The sequence below is a fragment of the Canis aureus genome, chromosome 13 (assembly GCF_053574225.1).
Source record: "Canis aureus isolate CA01 chromosome 13, VMU_Caureus_v.1.0, whole genome shotgun sequence".
Classification (NCBI taxonomy): domain Eukaryota; kingdom Metazoa; phylum Chordata; class Mammalia; order Carnivora; family Canidae; genus Canis; species Canis aureus.
This window is the reverse complement of record NC_135623.1, coordinates 8129882-8150658: the sequence shown is the minus strand read 5'-3', so window position 1 is coordinate 8150658 and position 20777 is coordinate 8129882. Positions and strand designations below refer to the sequence as shown.

The 20777-nt window shown below is 54.0% G+C and overlaps 1 protein-coding gene across 8 annotated transcripts in view; it reads right to left on the bottom strand.

The window, feature by feature from the left end:
• The window catches only part of HIVEP3 (HIVEP zinc finger 3), a 457232-nt gene that overhangs the window by 113304 nt on the left and 323151 nt on the right, over window positions 1-20777 (bottom strand). Inside the window, exon 1 of one of the 8 annotated variants that reach the window (XM_077844482.1) lies at window positions 11933-12049. The exons of the other annotated variants lie outside the window; for them this stretch is intronic. The gene's annotated coding sequence lies outside the window, so the exon portion shown is untranslated. Of the gene's footprint in view, window positions 1-11932; window positions 12050-20777 lie in introns of those variants that run through there. 8 annotated transcript variants of the gene reach the window in all.

Below are 20777 nucleotides of genomic sequence, written 5' to 3'. Positions count from 1 at the left end.
TGGCTTCTGGAAGGCATGGGCCGGAGGAAATAAGCAATTTTCTCCAAATACACTTCCTGTGAAGTCCAAATGATGGGAATTGGGTTGGGGCTTCTAGGAAGGGGAGGATGATGCAAGCCCTCCCCTCCCTGAGGAGCAGAACCCACGAGCTCTTCCTGCCCGACGACGATGGGGAGACACCTGGCGAGAGGGTCAGTGCCCAGCGGCTCGGGGTCAAACCCAGGGAGGGATATTCCAGGGAGCCCCCTGGGGACCCGTTCCAAACCCTGCTCCCTTCAGCATCTTCATGCCGACAGGAAAGAAAGAAAGAGCTGAAAAATGCTCATTAAATCTGCATCTGGCACTCAATTTGGCAGGGTTGCCAAAATTCTGTAAGACTTAGAATTAAATTAGCAAATTGGAAGTAAAGTGATTTTAAGCAGACATGATGGCATTCATGAGGGCCAGGTGGAAGCCAGTGGGGGGAAGGGACCCAGGAAAGCCCACATGCCCAGGGGTAGGAAGGCCTGGCCGCGGACGGACACTGGAGAGAACCAAACTGGTGAGTGGACCTGACCCAAGCGAGAAGATTCGCCCTCAGAATGAGCAGGTGCCAAAGGTGGCCCCACGCTGCAAGGTGAGGAGGGGCACCTGCAGGGAGACAGGAGGTGTGGGGGCCAAGAAGAGAGGCCCCGGGGGACTGCTGGAAAGGAGACAGGGTGGGCTCCCCAGCCCGGGCTCTCCTGGAGGGCAGGCACTCAGTGTGGCAGCAGGGCTGTAACCACTTATGAGCTTGTGGTTGGGGCGGGCGGGGGAGAACTCAGGGATGGATGGGGGGCGGGGGGGTGCCACGGGGTCTAGGCAGGAGGGGAGAAGGGACACGTACTAAGCTCAGGCACAGTATTGCATGTTCGTCAAGCATCACCTCTCAATGATCCTGTACTGCAGACATTAGCCTCTGCTCTTCTTTCTCTCTTTTTTCTTTTGGGCTTCCTTTTTTGTGTTCTTTGTTGAACAATTAAATTTTTTAAATTTCTAAAATTTTAAATTAAATTTTTTAAATTAAAAATAAATTTTTTAAATTAAATTAAAAAATTTTTTTTAATTTTTTAATCTTTTTTTAAACCCCACAGACGTATTTAACGTAAACTACTTAATGCAAAAAGGGGACAAACGTCCCTTGTGCTGCCCAGATGAAGCGACCACTCACACGGCTTCCCTGGTATATGTTCCCATTCTGCTTCCACGAGCACAGAAATGTATTTAAACGTGCAGACACATGCAGAATTATTTCACTTTCTCTGTATAAGAATGGGATTGCATTAAATATATCACACGGAAACCTTTTCCTGGTTAAGAGCACGTTGGAAATGTCTCCCCGGGTTGGGACTTAGATGTTCACTTCTTTCTTTTTAAGTGGCCACGACATAGTCCACGGTACAAAGTCTCCGTCGCCTTTCTAAGCATCGCCACTGCTGGACGTTGAGGTCATTTCCAGTTTGTCCATAAGGCAAGCAAGGCCGAAGGGCACGTCCTCATACGTAACACAGCTTTGTGCGTCTGCATTTTCCTACAGCTGGGGAATTGCCGGATTGAAGCAGGCACAGGACCAATGCTCTAACTACCATTAGAGGCATTTATCATTTTCATTGATACCAATTTAGACTTGCAAGTTCCCTTTGACCCTTGCCAGCACCACGTCTCTATCTGTTTTCTCACTGTTGCCATCTGTACGCCTTCTAATTTATAATCTTTTGGGTGTTGGTGGCTAGCATTGGTCCTGTGTTTAACGGCCATTCGGAGAACTACCTGTTTATATCTTTTGCACACTTTTGAAAACTTGCTTTTTTTTTTTAAGGTGATGGATTGCTCATTAAGAGTGATGACTAAAAAAAAAAAAAAAAGAGTGATGACGACTAACAGGTAGCTTTCTGAGTACCAGGAACTGCTCTAGGTTCCCCACAAGCTCACAGCATTGACTCAAAACCCTAAGACAGAGGTGACAGCATCAGCCCACGTTTACAGCCAAAGGAAGAGAGGCTTCCTCCTCCTTTGGAGTCCATATGGAGTCCATAGACTCCATATGACGTCTCTGGTCACACATTTCAGATGCAGGACAGGCCGGAGTCTAAGAGATGAGCTGAACCAACCATGTCATCCTCAAATGAGATGTTTGCAAAGCTTCCCACCCCACCCCCCACCCTCCACCCCATCTAAGGCATCGAGAAAGAAACCTTCCCCCCCTCCCACTTAAATTTTCCCTCTTTCTGTTATTTCTCCTTGATTGTATTTGTGGAGTCTTTTAAGAGCGAATTGTTCTCATAATACCAGGTCAGGAAACTGAAGTTCAGTTTCTGACAGAGGCAATCACAAAATGGAATTGGACCCTGCAGGTTAGATGGGACACAGCCATCCTCAGGGATATGCCTGGAGGAGCCTGAGTAGGCTTTGGTGGGGGCAGGATTGGTGTGTGGGGACAGGAGTCAGGGAACGTGGCAGCTGAGGCCCAGCAGTTAGGGCTTGACAAGCAGGCAGGTGGTCTACGGGACCCTCCCCTGTGGGCCACATGGACCTGGGAAAGGCTGGGACCCAGGAGTGCTGTGAAGATCAGCCTCACTGGAAATCATCATCGAATCAAAGGGTGTCCTCACCTCCCCGGGCATGTCCACTGACGGGCACACGGACCCTAACAATGCCCTCCTTTCGGTGTGAAAAACACACCTGGGTACGTGGAAGCGCAGATGCTATTTGCAAAAAGCCATACTCGACGAAGACCCGATTTGGGCCTTTAGTGGCATTTTTTTAATGTGGTTCTTTTTCAGCTCCCCAAAGAGCCGTGTCACAAGTGGGTTTCTGGGTTAGAGACCCACCGCATGGGCTCGGTTACCCTCATCTCAGTGACATTACTGCTGTCTCCCATGAACACAGCACACGGCCGGGCGGGGGGTGGGGTGGGAGGAAGGATCATTTGCATGCCATTTGCCACTTTTCTTCTGAGAAGAAAGAAATTAAGTTAACAAAATCGGAAAAATGTGTGAAACTGACATGCTGAAACTAATATGCAGAACCAACTTTTAGAGCCACAGTTTAACATTCATGTTGTTTTTTTCAGCTTTGACCTCAGATGACTTTAGCATTTCCCCACATTTTCACGTGGAACTCCAGTCCCGCCACTCCTTTGACATATACACACATTCCTGACGCATACCCTCGTGTGTGTGTGTATCCCAGGTCTTACACGTACATCCACATGAGACATATATGAGTTCTCTGATCCACCAAGCATGCAAAACCGCACATAATACCTACCTACCTCTACACATGTGCACCCCATTCTCCTACACACACTTTTTTGGAGATTTCCAATGCACATCTTCCCTGATAAAGACCCCCAACTCCTACAGCATATGGCCCTTTTGGTACATGGCTGTAGCACATTTATTTCCTCCCTGTAACACATCTTTCCATCTCTCTGCCCCGTGTTCTCTGGCACACACCTTGGGAAGTGCTAGACTTCTTTATTTCACATGATCAGAGCCAAGTGAAATAAAAGGGCCCATCTTGGGGGCCCCTGGGTGGCTCAGTGGTTGAGCGTCTGTCTTTGGATCAGGGTGTGATCCCAGAATCCTGGGATCGAGCCTGCTTCTCCTTCTGCCTATGTCTCTGCCTCTCTCTGTGTGTGTCTCTCATGAATAAATAAATAAAATCTAAAAAAAAAAAAAAAAGAAAGGAGCCCATCTTGGAGGGCCATCCTGCTCTCATAAACATTAAATGCTTTCTAACAGACTCGTGATGATGGTTTCCTGTCTGCCTGAACATCTCTGGCTCCTCCTCTATTTCAGGGTAACACCAAATGCTCACATGCCAAGGCGACATGTGGAGTGACTTGAGCCTTCTGGAAACCCCGAAGAGACCAAGTGGCCCAGGCAGGCGAAGTTATGTCGCTCTGCAGTTGCGCGGTGAGCCTGGACCAGTCACCTGCTCTGGGCTCAGAGGTTCTCAGCCAGGGGGGCCACCGAAGACCCACCTAAACTAGCTCACTTGTTTTGTGAATGGGGAATCCCAGCCAGAAGGGAGCAAACCTCAGAATCCCTTGGCCCCAGGCTCTTCCCTTCAATCCAGAAGACACCCTTCCCTGGCCGTAAATGTTTTCCACCCTAAAAGAAAACCAGATTCGCAATAATAGGCCCTTCCCATTCTCTGATTCTGTTCTCACTACCTGGCACCACTTCTTCCCAGCCATTACTCACTACGATTCATACAGTCACATGATACAGCTCTACAGATAAAACTAGGTTTCCATCTGTCTGCTATAGCATCAAGTGAAAATGAGCCGGTGAACTTTCATCACGTGTAAAGGGCACGCTTGGTAGAGCCTAAAATATAGGTCATACTGTGTACTAGAAACTCATTTGGGGGCAGTCTCCAGCGGAGATGCCTCCAAGAGAACATGATGCCACACCTCGGGTTATACTTTCACCTCTTCTCGCACAGGCCACTCTAGGTAGCACACCTGGGGTACGAATAACAGCAGGGACTCAATTACTTAATGACCTTTGAGGTTTTTCCTCAATAACCTTGAGGAGGCCAGCTAGCCGGAACATACGTGGATTTATTCATTTATTTTTGCTTTGGAATAATGTCATATTGACAGAAAAGTTGCAAAGATAGGGGAGAGTTCGCATATACCCTTCACCCACTGTTCTTTAATGTTGACATCTTACATAACCGAGGCACATCTGTCAAAGCGCAGACAGTGCTATCAGCACACCACCATTAACTAAACTACAGGCTTTATTCAGCTTTCACCAGCTCTTCCACTGATGTCCATTTTCTGTTCCAGGATCCAACCCAGGATCCCATACTGCATTTTAGCCATCTATATCTTCTCCGTCTCTGGATTTATTTAGTTTGCAAGAAACAGTGTCCTCTACTGCATGCAAGGTGGGATGCTGGGTGCCAAGCTGCCCTGTAAGGAGACCCATGGCATCTGATGGGCAGTGGAGTCCGGGTTTGGGTGTCCACTCTACCCCTCACTTGGAATATGGTCCTGGGTTTGTCACTTCATATACAAGAGTCTTCCGAGGCCCCATCTGCAACACGGAAGTGATTCCTTCTACCTTGAAGGAAGGCATTCTGAGGCAGTCTATGCGGACAGGCATTTCGAAGGCCTAAAGCCCAATTCACTGAGAGCCCCAGCCGGCTCACTGTTATTCTTATTATTAGCGTTGCTATAACAACAATCACGAATTAAATTCGGTATCCTGTATCTAAAGGGGGATAGCTCTGAGTCTGAGCTGCCTGGCTGAGCTGACCACCTGAGCTTCAAAGAAGATCTTTCCATAAGGCCCCCACGTATACCACAGAGAAACAAAATTCTTCTTAAATTAGTCTGTTCAGTTCCACATTTCCTGCGTGGCTTTGCTCACGTGTCACCTTCTCAGTGATAATTTCCCTGAGCCTCCTACAAAGTCCCCTGATCCCTCTCCCTGGCATTCTCTGGCTTCTAACCCTACCTTGTTTTCCTCTATGGCACTTACCCCATTTGGCATTATTACACATTTATGTGCTCCTTTGTTCACTGTATGCCTCCCTCTGCTGGTTTATAAGCTCCAGGAGAGCACTGGCTGCTATCTGTTTTGGCCACTGCTGTATCTTTGGGCCTAGAACAGTGCCTGATACTTGGAAAGTGTTCAACAGATATTTGGTACATGAACAACTGGATGCTCAGTTTTACGCTGCATCTCTTGCATCCATCCTGATAACCTGAAAACAAACTCTTCTAATCCAAATGTACCATTTAATTCAAATAAGAGAAAAGCCACTTGGGAAGCAGATGGCTTTGAGGCTTCTAAGCCTTCTTTAAAAAAAGGGGGGGGGATAATGCCTTTCTTTTTAATTTAATTTAATGCCATTAATACCCCTTCACTTGCCTCCTGTCCCATGAGCAGCTCTGGCAGTTAGAACCCACAGTCTCCTCCTCATCCAGAGTCGGTCTGCTGGCTTCTCTGCACAATCAGTTCCAGCAGAGCCCAGGCTGGAAAAAGTTGGTGAAATCCTCACACCCAGCCAACCTACTCCATTACTGTGGCCACTCAGCACTTGTACATCAAAGGCCTGCAGACCTCTCAGAGCAGGAAGAAAGCCAGGGGATCCTGCAGACTGGCCTTGGGGAGGACACTGAGGTCCAGAGAAGGGAGACGGAACTGGCAAATGACACACGGTGGCCTAGCGGCGGGTCCCGGACAGAATCCAGGATTGCCGGCTCTGCCCCCTGGTTCCCGATCCTTCTTGGGCTGGACCCACTCTCCCATGCCCACTTTCACCAAGGAGCATGCGCTTATTTCCTTGAGTTCCTATCTGGCTGTCTGCCCACCTGTGCCCATTCTTGGGTACCTGATGAGTTTGGGTGGCAATAGGTGGAGGTGAATCTTCAAAAGCAGCAACACAGAGGACAGTAGAGCCAAATGGAGAGGAAATGGGGGTCACATTTGTTGAGAGCCAGATACTCTTTCATCATTTCACCTAACACTCATAGTGCCCTGCAACAAAGGTGTCATAACCACATTATACAGTGAGGGAAAGGAAACAGAGAAGTTTAAAAATACAGCAAATCACACAGCAAGTGCGTAGCAGAGCCAGCGGCAGAGTGGAGTTCCTCCTGGTTCCTAAGCCCTTGCGCTCTCCCCAGCGGTTCTAGTAGAGACCCTCACACTTAGCACTCCAGAGACAGGTAGGTCCTTAAAACAACAGACTATTCTTCTGGAAAAGTAGCCAGAATAATCCCGTTCTGGAGATGCGGAAAACAGTATCTAGAGAGGAAATGCAACTTGTCTGTGCCCACGTGGCTAGTGAGCGGTGGGATCCACCAGGCTCCGAGATTCTTGAGGAAGCAGCCTCTCTCCTAGTGCTCTGCCCAGAGCTGAGCCCACAGAAGGACACAATCCACTGGTGGTGAACAAACGCGTGAATGATAGAGTAGGTTAGAAGCGCACCTCCTGCATCTCCCACAAGCCAGGTGTTTCCCCCCAGCTGCCCCGTACACGGGCGTCGGGGATGGGAGGGCCCGCTGATGTGGAGGGAGCACAAACCTCACTCCCCCTCTCTGAGCCAATGGATCTGTCAGAGGCATGGAAAGTGCTGCTGTCCCTGGTCCCCACTCGGCCCTCAGCTCTCCCCCAGAGCTGGAGCTCCGCAATGCAGAGGAGCGGAAAGAGGGCCGAGCCGGGGATGCTTCAGCCCAAGGACTGGTGTTTACGACCTGGAGTGTACCCTCTTTTCAAAAGTCTGCTGTTTGGAGCAAACTGGCCCATTTTTTATTGAGCCATGTAGTAGCCAATTCACAAATACTGTAGTTGTTTTATCATTATCATGCATGTTTTATATTAACCACCGACACTACTGGTTGCTGTGCACCTGCTACATGCCAGATACACACATCTCCTAAGATGCCTGACGCAGGTGGATTCCTATCCTCCATGCGGCCACCCTGTAGGTCAGTGTTAGTGTTCTCATATTACAGAATAGGAAACTGAGGCTTAGGAGAGGTAAAGGGACTTGGCTGAAGAACATGCCAGATAGGAGGAGACACAGACTTGGGTCTGTCACCCTCCCACCATGCAGCTGGTGTGGGCCTGGGACAGGGAGGTTAGAGTCACAGCTAAGGACGTAGGAACTAGAGGCTGTGCCTGCCAGACTTCCGGGGCACTCAGGTGGCTGGGCTCCTCATCCCCAGGCTGAACTTCGAGCACCAGGGCTTCTCCACATGCCCACATGCCATCCTGAGACGCTCTGAATCATTTGGGGTGGGACCTGGAAGTCTTCCTTTAAAAACTGTCAGGTGACAGCAAAGGATGCCCTTGGTGAAGAACCCTGTTCTCAGTCCTCGGGGGCGGCGGGGGGTGAGTGGAGCATTTTCTCACATCTGTACCCTCTTCCAGAGGGTTCCAAAATGTTTCTTATGAAATCCAAAGAATTTCATGGTTTACAAAGAGTAGTTCAGAAGCTGAGACCTTATAATTCTCAGATTTTCAAGAGAGCGACAATAATTCTGATCATCCACAAGTGAGGTGTAAAGGTGTGTCTTTATTCACCATGACAACTGCTCCCAAACAGTGTGCTGTTTATGAAAAGGACTTTGGAGCCCAAAGTCCTGACTTTGAGTCTTAGGTCTGCCCTTTACTAGCTGTGCAACTCCAGGCAAATGCATTCAACAAAATAGTCATGCAGCCATCAGCTCTGGGCCGGGAAGAGTGAAGATACAAGTGGACCAGAAAAGCCACCACAATCTCTCTTAGCTCACAGTTCCTCATCTGTAAAAATGGGAACCAACAGGTACTAAGTGCCTATGACAACATGTGAGGCCCTGGACCCTCTGGTTCTCTCTTCACTCTCCCAAGGGCCTCAGGAGGCAGGGTCTCCTATATTCTGCTTTGCAGCTGAGGAAGCAGAGATTCAGGGGCCGGGTCAGCGGCTTGGATGAGCCTGCAGTGGCCGTGTGGTGGTGACAGAGCTTTCTCCCCACCCTAGCACACCCCCCTCGGCCGGCCCTCCCCCCCTTGGCAGATTAGCCCACAGAGTGCGCGGGATAATAGGAGAGAGTGCTCTGCAGCCGATCAGGAACTGCACAGATGTATGACATCATGGTTATTAATAATGGAAGCGGCGCAACTAATTCACGATCCCTCCAGATGGACCACCTGAATTGTTGTGAACCTCCTGCAAACAGAGCATCAAATTTTATCACGGTAGAGCTGGCAGGGGCCTTAGGAGTCCAACCCTCTCCTCATTTATAGGGTTTAGAGGTAGACAAGAAGGGAGGGCAGCTCCCCGAGAGCCCAGAGGCAGCCCTGCCCCCATAGCCCAGGACTCGCCAAGTTTGGCTTTAGTGATGGAGCCACTGAAATCAGGCACCAGCCACCACCCTCTCCAAGGGGTGTCGGTAAGGGACACGGCATGAGCTGCAAGTGCGGCATCCCCACGGGCCCTGAGCCCAGCTCCTTCATGCTGCAGGGCCTTGAACCTGCTGTTCTTATGCTCCGAATACTCCTTCCCCAAATCTCTGCATGGCTGTCACCTTTTCATCATTCAGATCTCGGCATAAATGTCAACTCCTCACCAGCGGACTCCCTGGGCCCCATCTTTAGCTTCACCCATTGCTCCCTAACCATCACACTTCCATGGTGTGTGTCACTGTTTAGCCTTCTCTTGTCCATTACTATTCATTCTCTCACCCACCCCCCAACCCACCCCCGGTGGAATGTGGGCTCCAGGAACAGAGGATTCAGTGGTTTTCCGTGCTGTAATCCCTAGAAAGGTGCCCGAGACCCAGCAGGCACTTAGCAAACACGCTCATGAGTCCCCCTGGATGTTGGTCTGGGTCACAGCCACCCTAGCAGCCAGCAGTCCCTTGCTCGCTCCCTCATTCAATAAATGCTTATTGAATCCCCTCCTCGGTGCCAGGCATTCTGCTGGGAGCTGGGGATTCCAATCAAACAAATGACACAAAATCCTTGCCCTAACAGAGCTGTGATGGTTGATTAAAACAAACAAGACAGAAGCCAGAGCTGTCAGTCACGTCACATGTGACCAAATGATAGCTGACCAGAAAAAAGAGAAAAAAGGTGGGGGGATCAGTATGGCAAAGATGGGAAAAATGAAACAACTCTGGGGAAATGCAAACATCAGATGGGCTCTGCAAGGGCTTCCTATATGCTCAGTACTCCTCCCGGGGAGCTGGTGCCAGGCACTCCCACCAGCTCTGGGGAGGTGGGGACCAGGGGACATGCCCATTGCTACAGGTGCCTCTGAGCTGCAGCCTGGAGCACCACAGGATGGATGTGTGTGAAAGTGTGTATAACGGTGGAGGTGTGTGTGTACAGAAGCAGGTGAGTGAGAGTGTGCATATGGAGGAGCATGTGTGTAGGTGTGGGATATGAGTGTGAATGAGCACACCGGGTCGAGTGTGAGCACATTTGTGCACAGGGAGAGAGGGATTTGTGTTTATAAATTGATATGTGAGTGTGTAGGAGTGTGTGTGTGTGTGTGTGTGTGTGTCTACGAGGTCTCTGCTTCCATGACTCTTTACCAAAGGTTCTACACCTTTACACACTAAAGTCCCCAAAACAAATGACACACAGTAGCGACCCAATGACCATTTGATTCATTCAACAATAAATCATTTAAATCTTTATGTTTGTCAAGTACATCCTGCAGAGTGTCCACACAAAGCAACAAAACTGGCTCCAGAAGAGAATGATCAACTTCTGGATATAACTGAAGGGGGGTGAGAGCACTGGATGAGGAGTCTGGGTTCTGGTCCCTGTTTTACCACTATCTTGGGATGCTGTTTAAGTTGTGTGACCTCAGAGGGGCCACTGAACTTCTCTGAGCTTCTATCTACTCTTCATTCAAGAAGGCAATTACAACTTAGCTCTCGAAGTTTGGTTGCAGGTCTGCAGCACCACAGCATCACCGCTGGTAGCCCCAGAAGCACTGTTTCCTAGGACAGGAAGCACGTGAAACTTGAAAGGGCTCTGGGGTCAACAGGGGAAATGCTGGCCTTGACAATGTCAACCAGGTTCTTTTATTGCAGTACTTCTCAGAACCTTTAATTTGCCAATATGGATGGTAATTGGCCAGCGGGGGACCAAGAGCTTGCAGAATCTGCCAGACTTGTTAGAACACAGAAACCTTTACTCACCACACAGCTTTCAGAACTAATGTTCCACAGAACATGCTTTGGGGGCTCCGATAGCAGGCACACAGGACACTTATTAGAGCCCCCTTTCTTGCAGATGACTGAACAGAAATGGCACTCCATCTCCCTAAATCACAGAGCAGAGCCATGGCAAATGCCAGCCCAGAATCATCCAAACCATGGCAAGCGGCATGTGCACAGGGCTTTTAGATCTACAAAACATTTTTATTTACATGATCTCAGTTCTCCCCGACAATATTCACGTGTGGACCTTCCTACCCCTCCCCAGTTTGCAAATGATAAAATGCAGCTGAAAGAAATGAAAGAACCTGCCCAGAGCCACTAAGTGATGGGCTCAGAACTTGACTTGACCCGTTTGCACTGTGTCCTTGATCAAAAACCATCAATGAAGACATTATGGGCTTTTTTTTTTTTTTTTTTTTTTTTTTTTTTTTTTTTTTTTATGGATAAGCCATTGTAGCCACTGAGCGGAGCCCCCTGCAAGATGCAGCGGCTGACCCCACCTGCACCTGTTCTGCAGCCGCCGCCGCCGCCGGCACTCCGGGCACCCTGCACTGGCGGCGGGGAGGGGAGGGGAGGGTGCTCAGAGAGATGCCCGTGGAGTAGGAGCTGCTCTGGAAACACCCCGGCTGTGAGGCTGGGAGTAGCTCCCTGCCAGTCACCACACCCTCCCCACCATGCCAGGGACACCCCCGCCCCCCCGGCTGTACCCCTTGTGCCAGGTGCCATTCTGCAGGGTGAAGGGAGCGGGGGGGGGGGGGGGCGGGCAGAGCCAGAGCTACGTTGTTTAACTCACTCCCCAGAAGCCCGGGGGCACCGGCTGAAACTGCCACCGCCTCCAGGGGGAGGGCGGCCGGGCTGCCAAAGCCCCTCCGCAGGCCCCCCTCCCCGGCGCCGGGTCCCCCGGGAGCGCCCGGCCCGAGAGGCGTGGCGGGGTGAGGGGCTGCCCCGGGCTGGGGGGCGCTGTGCCAGGCGCGAGTGTGCGAGGGACGCGGGAAGGCGGGAACGCCTGTGTCACCCCAGGGCGGTCGGAGAAGTAGCGTCCGGGAGGCGCAGGCGGGAGCGCGTGCAGCGGCGCTCGGAGTCCCCGCGGTCCCGGAGGCGCCCGCCCCGCGCCCAGCCCCGTGCCAGCGGCGCCCGGGGAGGCGCCCGGGGAGGCGCCCGCGGAGGCGCCCGGGGAGGGGGCCGGGGAGGCGCCCGCGGAGGCGCCCGGGGAGGGGGCTCGCTGCTTACCTGCCGGGCGGGGGCCGCCCTCCGCTGCTCCGGGCTGGGCTGCGCGGGGCTGCGCCCGGCCTCCGCGGCTCGGCAGCGCCCGCTCGCTCGGCTCCGCCCGGCTCGGCTCCGCCCGGCGGTGCCCCGGGCGCTCGCAGGCGGCCCACGCGGCGCGGGGTGGGCGCGGGGCGGGCTGGCGGGCGGGCGCGGCTCCGGGCCGCCCCGCGGCCGCTTGGAAGCTCCTTATTTGGGCAGTGATGTCAGGGGAAGTCGCAGCGCCCGGACCACCCACTTCTTTCCATTCACTCCCCAGAGTTTCCTGCCGCCCGGCCCGGGGGACCCCGGCGCCCGCCCTCGGGGCGCCCCGCTGCCCGGTCCCGCGCCGCTCGGGGTCCCGCGGGCCGGGGCGGGGGGGGGGGGGGGGCGGGTCTGCGCGGGGAATCCCCGGGCCGGGCGGCGCGGGGTCTGCGGACAGGCCGTGCCCTCGGGCGCCGCCCCTCCCTCCGCGCCCGCCCCGGCCCGCGCTGTCATTTCCTCCCGGGCCCTCCGGGAGGGCGCCAGGGAAGCCCCGCGGACCCTCGGCCGCACCCCGCCCGGCGGGCGCCCATCGCCGTCCCCGAGGTGCGCGCTCCCCGCCCGGCGCCCCGGGGCCGCCCGCTGCCCTCCCGAGGCGGGAACACGCGCGCGGGGCTCCAGCCCTGGGGAGCCGGTGCGGGGCACCCCGGGCTTCCCGACCCTGACTTTGCCCTCAATCACTCGGATCCAGGCTCTGGCCAGCCCCACTCGGCCCCCCCACCCCCCAGGGAGCACAGTGGCTGGAAGGGGGGCGCCTGGACACCCCTCGGGAGCCGCGTTTGCCACATGCGCCCCCTGAGGCTCAGCCGAGTCAGGTGATCTGCCCGCCGCGCGGACCCCTGGTCTGGCTGCCTCTAGCCAAGCTGCTTCGGGCCAGGAACAGCCTCAGGAGGGCCCAGGGACTGGGGCCTAAGCCAGGACTACAGCAGGGCGACCTCAGTGCCCAGGGTGCCACCTGAGGGAGGCATCCTCAGGTCCTGACAGCTCAAGGACCCACAAGGTGACAGGCCATTACTCTGACCAGGGAGGCCTGCAAGAAGGCCCCAGGAGGCCCTGCCCATCAAAGGGAGTGGGTTCCCCCTGCCCAGAGGCCACCTGGGTCCAGGGGACATAGTGACCCCGGGGGATTTCTGTGCCTTCTCCATACAACAGCACCCAGCAGAGGTTCCACCCTCCTTCCAAAGGCAGCTTGAGCAAGCAAACCCCTTCCAGACCACCAGCTTCACTGGAGGGAGCCCCGACTCCCAAAGGGGCACCACACTCCTAGGTTCTGGCAGGGGTGGGGGAGCTGGGGGGCAGCGGGGAAGCCATAGCTCCAGGGCTCGCAGGGTGAGAAGGGAGGGGGGATGGCGGCTGGACACAGTCACATGCACAACTGCACACCTGCCGCCAGTCGCCAAGCCTCCCAGCTGTGCTGGTGTGCACCACCACCCCAGTGTTCCCCATCTTCCATCAGCTCCCAGAGCCTGATCTCAGCTGTAATTGGGTTCTCCCCTCTTCCCACAGGGAAGGACCGCACTCCCCAACCTGGAATGTAAGGCCCAGCAGCTCAGCGCCGTGACTTGCCCAGTGCCCCGCCCCCACCCACCCGCTCTCCAACCTTGCACCAGTTTTCAGTCCTTGGGGTCTGCACAGACTTTCCTTCTGCCCGAGATGTGGTCTCCCCTCCTCCTGCTGCCCTTCACACCCTGAATCGAGTCTGCCCTCCATACAGGTCCCTCCCTCCTCCCTTGATTAGGGCAACAGGGACACGGTGCCCCCTGGGTCAGGTCCCTGTCCATCACTCCACTCCTGCCCAGTCTCCACTGCCCTGCTTTTCACTCCTGCATTTCTGGTGGGAACAACTCCAGGTGGGAGAAAGTGGATGTCCTGTCATGATTCATATGCCCCGAGGGGTGACTTTTCGTCACTTGTGCAAAGGCTCAGATGACAGCCTTGCTCCTGCGCGCCGCCGTGATGAGCGCCCTCCCCCGGCTCTGAGGAGTGGCCCTGCCCCACTGGAACCTCCCAGTGGATTCAGTCACCTTCCTGTGCGGCCACAGGCAGCTCAATGCTTCCTGCCTCTAGAGATGCACCCATCTCCCCAAACAGCAGTCTGCTGGGAGCGCTCTCTCCTCTCTCCAGCTTGGGAACAACAAAGAACTTCCATCTTGGTTCTTCTCTCCTGCCAAGACTGACAAGTTCACAAATGTTTGTTAAATGAATGAAAGGTCTTCCGGGGCAGATTGAAAGACAAAAATATGAGAAGGGGCAGGATGATCCAACAAAGAATTGTAGCTGAGGTGCAGGGGTGCAGGCTAGGGGCTGGGGTAGAGGGTGGGCTTCGTGGCCAGACTGGACTGGCTGCTCTGGAGGCCGAGCCAGGGTGCCATCAATAGAGTGGCTGCCCTGCTGGAGCTCTTTCCTTGGATTGCTCCTTTGTTCCAACTTTCTGTGGCTTGGGATTTGTCTCCCCACTCCAGACTCATTCCTGTGCAGCCCCATCCAGGCAGCCTGGGATGTCCCTACCCCAGTCCCCCAACATGCCATCCTGAGCTGGCCTTAGCAAGGTGGAGAAGGGAGGCAGGAAGGTGTCATGTAAGGAGCACTTTCACAGTGCCAGACATAGTCACACTGGCTCCATCCATCTGTGGCCATTCTCCAGCCTGGAAATCCTCATCCAGCTTCTCCCACAACTAAAGCCACCTACCCCCACCTGGAGACTTAGCTCCCATCCCAGTTCTGGTAAATTCTCACCAGAGACCAAAAAGGTGTTCAGGCCTCTAGCCACAGGGCTCAGGATGCAGGATGGGGGCAGACAGCCCTGCTTCAAAGCTAGCAACTGAGCCCAACTCCTCTCTGTGAGCCACCACACCTCCCCTGGGGCCTGGGGCACCTTTCCCATCCTGTAGCTGGATGGATCCCAGGTTAGAAGGCAGGTGGTACCAGGTGCCAGTTTCTTCCTATCAGCCTATCCCCAGCATCTAACTGGGCCAGGTCTTGAGAAATTTCCAGAGCTTGGCCCTGGGGGCCTTCTCACATTCCTTCATTCCTCACACATGAATCAGGCCCCTTCCCTGTTATGGGAACATACAACTCACAAACCTGTGTTGTAGGAGTTCCATCCAAGGATGGAGACTGGCGGGTAGATGGATCGTCCCCATAAGAACTTGCTAAATGCTACATTGCTATTTGCCAAGCCGGGGCCGAGGTGGGGGGCACACAAGGTGGGAGATAAGATTCATTCCACGTCTGGGGCTATAATTCAGGGAGGCTGTGGCCCAGGTATCCCAGGTTAGATCGCTGACTGCTTGTTTCCATGGAAGTGCTACACACACACACACACACACACACACACACACACACACACACCCTGGGCTTGGTTCTGCTGTAAAGTCAACATCACTCTGTAGAGACTTCACAAGCTAGAAGAGATTATAGCAGAGGGCAGGCTTGGCATCTGATCTGTCCTCTAGGAGGCTGTCTCTCTGCGAAAGGTCGTTTCCAGCTCCTAACAACCAAATTACAGACACGGTTTGAGAGCACCTGTCATTGCTAAGGAGCCGGGGACTGCCATGGTGTTCTTGGGAAAGCTTTCCAGGTGGGGTTGAGCAATCCGCCCTGTGGGCCCTCCAGGTGACTGATGCTTAAGTCTTATACCTACTTACCAGCCATCCCCTCTCCGACACCCTGTCCCCTGTGGCTACACTCTTCTGGACTCAGATGCTTTGAGTCATTCTACTGTTTGTGTGTGCACAGTGTGCACAGGCGGCGGGTGCTCTCTCCATAGGTCACACGAAACATCAGTCCTCACTTCTCACGGAGGCAGCCACCTCTCTCCTAGTAAAGAGACCTACGGACTCTTACAGTTCACAAAGATCACCCTCTGGGGTCCCAGGCTGAGGTCCCAGCCTCCACCTCTCTCCCCAGCCTGGGGGCTGTGTTTCCAGCTTCCTGCCTCAGTGGGGGCACTCACGTCATCCCTGACCTGATGCTGTGGGTAACAGAGGGGCCCTTAGAGCTACGCGGACCTGGGTTCAGATCCCGGCCCTATGCTTCCTCTGTGACCTTGGGCATAGTACGTATGTCACTGACCTTGACTTCTTCATCTCAAAGGGCTGCAGTAAAGCTTTGAAAAGCGACTGCAGTAGAGCCCTTGATGGAGTATCCAGCACCCAGTAGGTGCTCAATAAACAACAGTAATAGTTATTCTGTTTGCACACTGTGACCTAGAATCCTGCTCCTCCCATACTGTTTGCCTTCACCAACAGGGGCACCCAGCACCCCAAGATTGAAGCCAGAATCCCTTCCCCATGCCTACTGTCCACGCCAGGTCACCACCATCTCCCGGTTACGGCAGCCTTCTCCCTGGTGCCCTGCCCACCCCTCCCACCAGTCCACTCTCCACACAGGTGGAACTCCCTAGGACAAAGTCAAGTGGGTCCCTGCCCAGCCGAACTACCCTGTGTATTAATGCCTTTTATAACTGCACCTCAGTTTACCTGTCCCAGCCTCCCGCCCTCTGTACCATCCCTGTCTGCCCTCTGCTCCCACCATACAGAATTGCTCATTGCTTCTGAACCTGCCAAGTGCATTTTGCACATGCAGCTCCCTGTGCTATTCCCGTCACTCCTATCTGCTTGGCTGGCTCCCATTCAGCCTTCCAGGTCAGCTCAGAGGCCACTTCCCTTACGGAGGCCTTTCTGTTCTCCAGGTGGCAGTGGCTACTTCCCTCTCAGTGAACCTCCAGCACTTGGTACACACTGTCTGGCACGTGCCCAATGACATGTAGTCATCTTGTTGCTCTCTCTGTCGCCCCTTTTATGTTCTGCAGCTCTGTCCCCAACCACATTTTACTCAGGGCCAGGAATGTCACGGGTATTCAGGGCAGGCCAAGGACCCCTCTGGCCATCCTATCCAGTAAATGACTATAGAGGGCAGCCACCCTCAAGCCCATCGACTTTGTTTTCCCCAAATGACAAAAGCATCCTCTTTTCCTACACTTCAGACTGACCCTTTGGCCCAGCCTGAGCCCTGCATCTGCCTCATTCTGGCTTTTCAGCAGCATTTCGGGGGACTCCGTGGGGCCCAGGTGGGGAGGGCGGGGCCTTTGGTTCCAGGAAATCAGAAGATTAGTCAAGTCACACACTCTCCTGGCAGCTATGAGAACAGGTTTTCCCCAAGCCAAGGGACTGACTTGCAAGATCATCAATAACAATAAATATTTACTCTGCACATGGCTTTGACTTGCCAACGGGAGGTGCCGAAGTAGTGCATCAACTTCTAAGGCCTGGATAGAGACAGTCTGGGTGCAGGTCCTGACTCTGACGCTGACTAGCCACTGAACCCTGCTTAGCCTCAGTTTTCACAGCTATAAAATGGGAGGAGAACAGCTCTCAGGGAAGGATTGCAAAGATGAAATGGGAGCTGATGAAATTACAGGAGAAAATACATTTTAAGTATCAAGAGCAGAAGCTGGCAGCAGACACTCAGTAAAGGAACCCCCCCTTCCACTCAGGCTCTTTGGGGGATACTTTGATGCATAAAACTTAGTCTTTGGCAGTAGCTCATAAAGTTGGGGGAGAGAATTTCACCATAGCCCCATAAACACAGAGACAAGGTAAACAGTAACCGGTAAGACAAGAGAGAGTTTTGGGAGCAGCGAGGGGGAGAGGGGAATTCTGGGACGGCCTGAAAGCCCTCTCCCCTTGTGTGACTTGTATCCAACAGTGACTGCGGCCGCCCCTGAGGCCAGCCTGGTGCAAGGGGTGGCGGGGCGGGCAGTGGGCAGTCGGGAAGAGATCCCAAAGCCGGACCGGTGAGGCACGATGGAGCCTGTGCCCCTCACAGTCTGGTTCCAGAGAGGATCCGAACCCTTGGGAGATAACTACAATAACACACAGCACAGAACATACCAGAAGGGGACATGAATGTGGGACGGGGTAGAAGGCCTTTTAAAGCCTCCATCATCCAACACCAACAAAGAAATCTGGAAATGGTCTTGCTTCAGCCCTCGGAAGCAAGGCTCACTACTTTAGGTTCACTACCCCCCCGCCCCCCTCCCCCGCAGCCTTTCTGACCTCCCAGGGCCCTAGGTGAGGCCTCCAACCTCCATCCTTCAGCCTTGACGTCCTCCTGCAGGGTGGGCCCGGCCTGAGTGACGGCCACCAAGTTCCCTACACACAGTATGAATTTTCACGTTCCACGCCTTTGCTCATGCTGCACCCTCTACCTTCTGTGCTCTCACGTCTCCTCTTCCTGCACCCACCCTTCCCTTCAGCTCCCCTATTAACTCTCCTTGACTATGTCGTGAACTCACCCTGCAAACTCTCCTTCAAATGCCTTGTTTTTCTTACTTTTTCCCAACCAACCCACCCTCTCAGTAGAATTAAAAGCTCCCTTTCCAATGTTCCTTGCTTTGCATACGTCACCAGAGCCCTTAGCATGGTATAGTAGGGTATCCGTGTCTGATGCCCCCACTAGGTTGGGAGAGCACCGAGGCTCTGTGCCTGACACCTAGTAGTTGCTCCACATCCAGGGCACCTGGAAGGCCTTCTCCTGTATTTCCCACAGCTGAGGAGTATAGCAGCCTCTGTCACTCTGCCCAGAATTGCAGATAAAGTCCTCAGTGATCCCTTCAGAGCTCCAGGCACTTAACATTGTCGTGCTCCCTCCATCCTGGAAATCTGCCCCCAAGCCTTCCTGCTGATTTCCAACCTGCCCCTCAACCCTGCCCTGAATCTGATGAGACGAGAATCCCGGCTATGTCCTGGGGCACCTGGTGGGCACCACTTAGAGAGGGCTGGGTCAGAGGAGCTAGGGATAAGTGGCCGTGTCCTCAAGGGTGGTGGGCTGAAAGAGCCCCAGGGACCTGGGGAGGGAAAGGCAGGCACATGGATTCAGTAGCTGGCTCTGAGCTTGGAGGTAAAGGATCAACAGCAGTCTGGGGGTGGGGAGGAGGGTGTGATGGTTAATTTTATGTGTCAGATTGGCTGGGGCACAGGAGGCTCAGATATTTGGCCACACATTTTTCTGGGTGTGTCTCTGAGGGTATTTCTGGATGAGATTAGCATTCAAATCTGTAGACTGAGTCAAGCAGTGATGGGCCTCACCCAGTCCATAGAAGACCTGAATAGAACAAAAAGGCAAAGTAAGAGGTAACTCCTTAGCGTGACAATGCTGAGACACTGGTTTTCTTCCAGCCTTTGGTCTCAGACTGAAACACCAACTGTCTCTGAGTTGCAAGGCTGCTGGCTTCCAGCCTGGAACTTGTACCATTGGCTCCACTGGTTCTCAGCCCTTTTTCCCGCTGGTTCTGTTCCTCTAGAGAACCCTGCCTCGTTACAGACAACTGGCGTACAAATTCCATGGACCTCAGGAGGGGCCCACAGTCCTTATTCAGAGGCCTACTGGTGCAGCGGCTCTCCAGAATGGGTAGACATTCCCCATCTCCTGGCATCTGGAGTTGACCGCACTCACCTGGAGAAGCTCACTGCAGATAGACGCTACCTGTCGCCCCTCCATGGGCCCCCAGCACCCAACAGGTGCTCAGTAATGCTGACTGAACAAATAAATACCTCATACTTATCTGGGTAGCCCTATATAGTATGGGGCACAATCTCAGCCTCATTTCCAAGGCTCTGAGATAGGCAGGACAGGGCCAGCAGCCCCGGTGCCACATGAGCAGGTGGTCCAAAGAGGACCTAGAGCCAGTCCTGACAGCAGGGACCCTCCTCTGGAAGGGCTGAGGAAGGATGCCGCCCTGGGTCCAGGGGCCTCTGCCTTGCCCAAATCCATACAATCTCACGTGAACGTTCAGTGAGCACCTACTACAGGCCAGGTCCTGTTCTGGGGACTCGGAGTAAGTACATTAGTGAACAAAATGGACAAGAATGCCTGCTCCCCTGGACCTTACACTCTAGAAGGAAAAGACAAACAATAAACCAGACATGGAATAAATAAGTGAGTTATATAACATGTCAGCCGGAAGTATATGCTTGCAGAAAGCACAGAAAGAACAGAGGAGGGAGATCAGGAACCAGGGGTGGGAGGCGGGTCACAAATTTAAACAGGGGAGTTAGAGGAAGCTGTGTGGAGAAGGTGGCACTTGAGCGATGGCTTGGAGCAGGTGAAGTACTGAGTCGTGCAGCTACTGCGGTGGGGGGAACCTTCGCGGGCAAAAGGAACAGTCAGAGCAAAGGCCCTGGGGCGAGACTGCGTCGGGCATTTTAATTACTCGGCGCCTCACAGGCCATTGTGAGCAGTGCAGCCCAGGAGAACTAAATGAAGGTGAGGGCCGTGGGCCTGGCCCCCGCAGCAGGCCTCGGAGGCACACCCTCCCTCTTCTCGGAGAGCAGGCTCCAGCTTGGGCAAGCGACGAGAGGGGCAGAGGATCCCCGGCGCAGGAGAGGGCAGCAGACAGAGAAGAGGCAACGAGAGATTTTCCTTGATTACCACCCTCCTCAGCTTCTGCTGGACACCCCGAAACTCCCACCTGTATCATTCCCGGGGACCAGCCTCCTTGCTGCCTGACTTCGGAGGTGGGCTGCACACCTGCTGGGACGCTCGCTGCTGGGGATGATGCTGGACGGGTTGTTTAACCTTCCACGGGAAGCCTTCAATGCCTACAGACCCAGCTCTTGAGGGCTGGGTGGAGGCTGGAGTTGGGTGGGGTGGGGGCTCTCGGGGGATTTGCAGGAATGAATCAGAGAAGGAGCTGGAAAGCGCTACAGGTAGACCGTGGAGGAGCGCGGGCACCTCCGCTGGGCCTCTGCGGGGAGGCAAGGGCCCCCTCTGCCTCTGCCACACAACG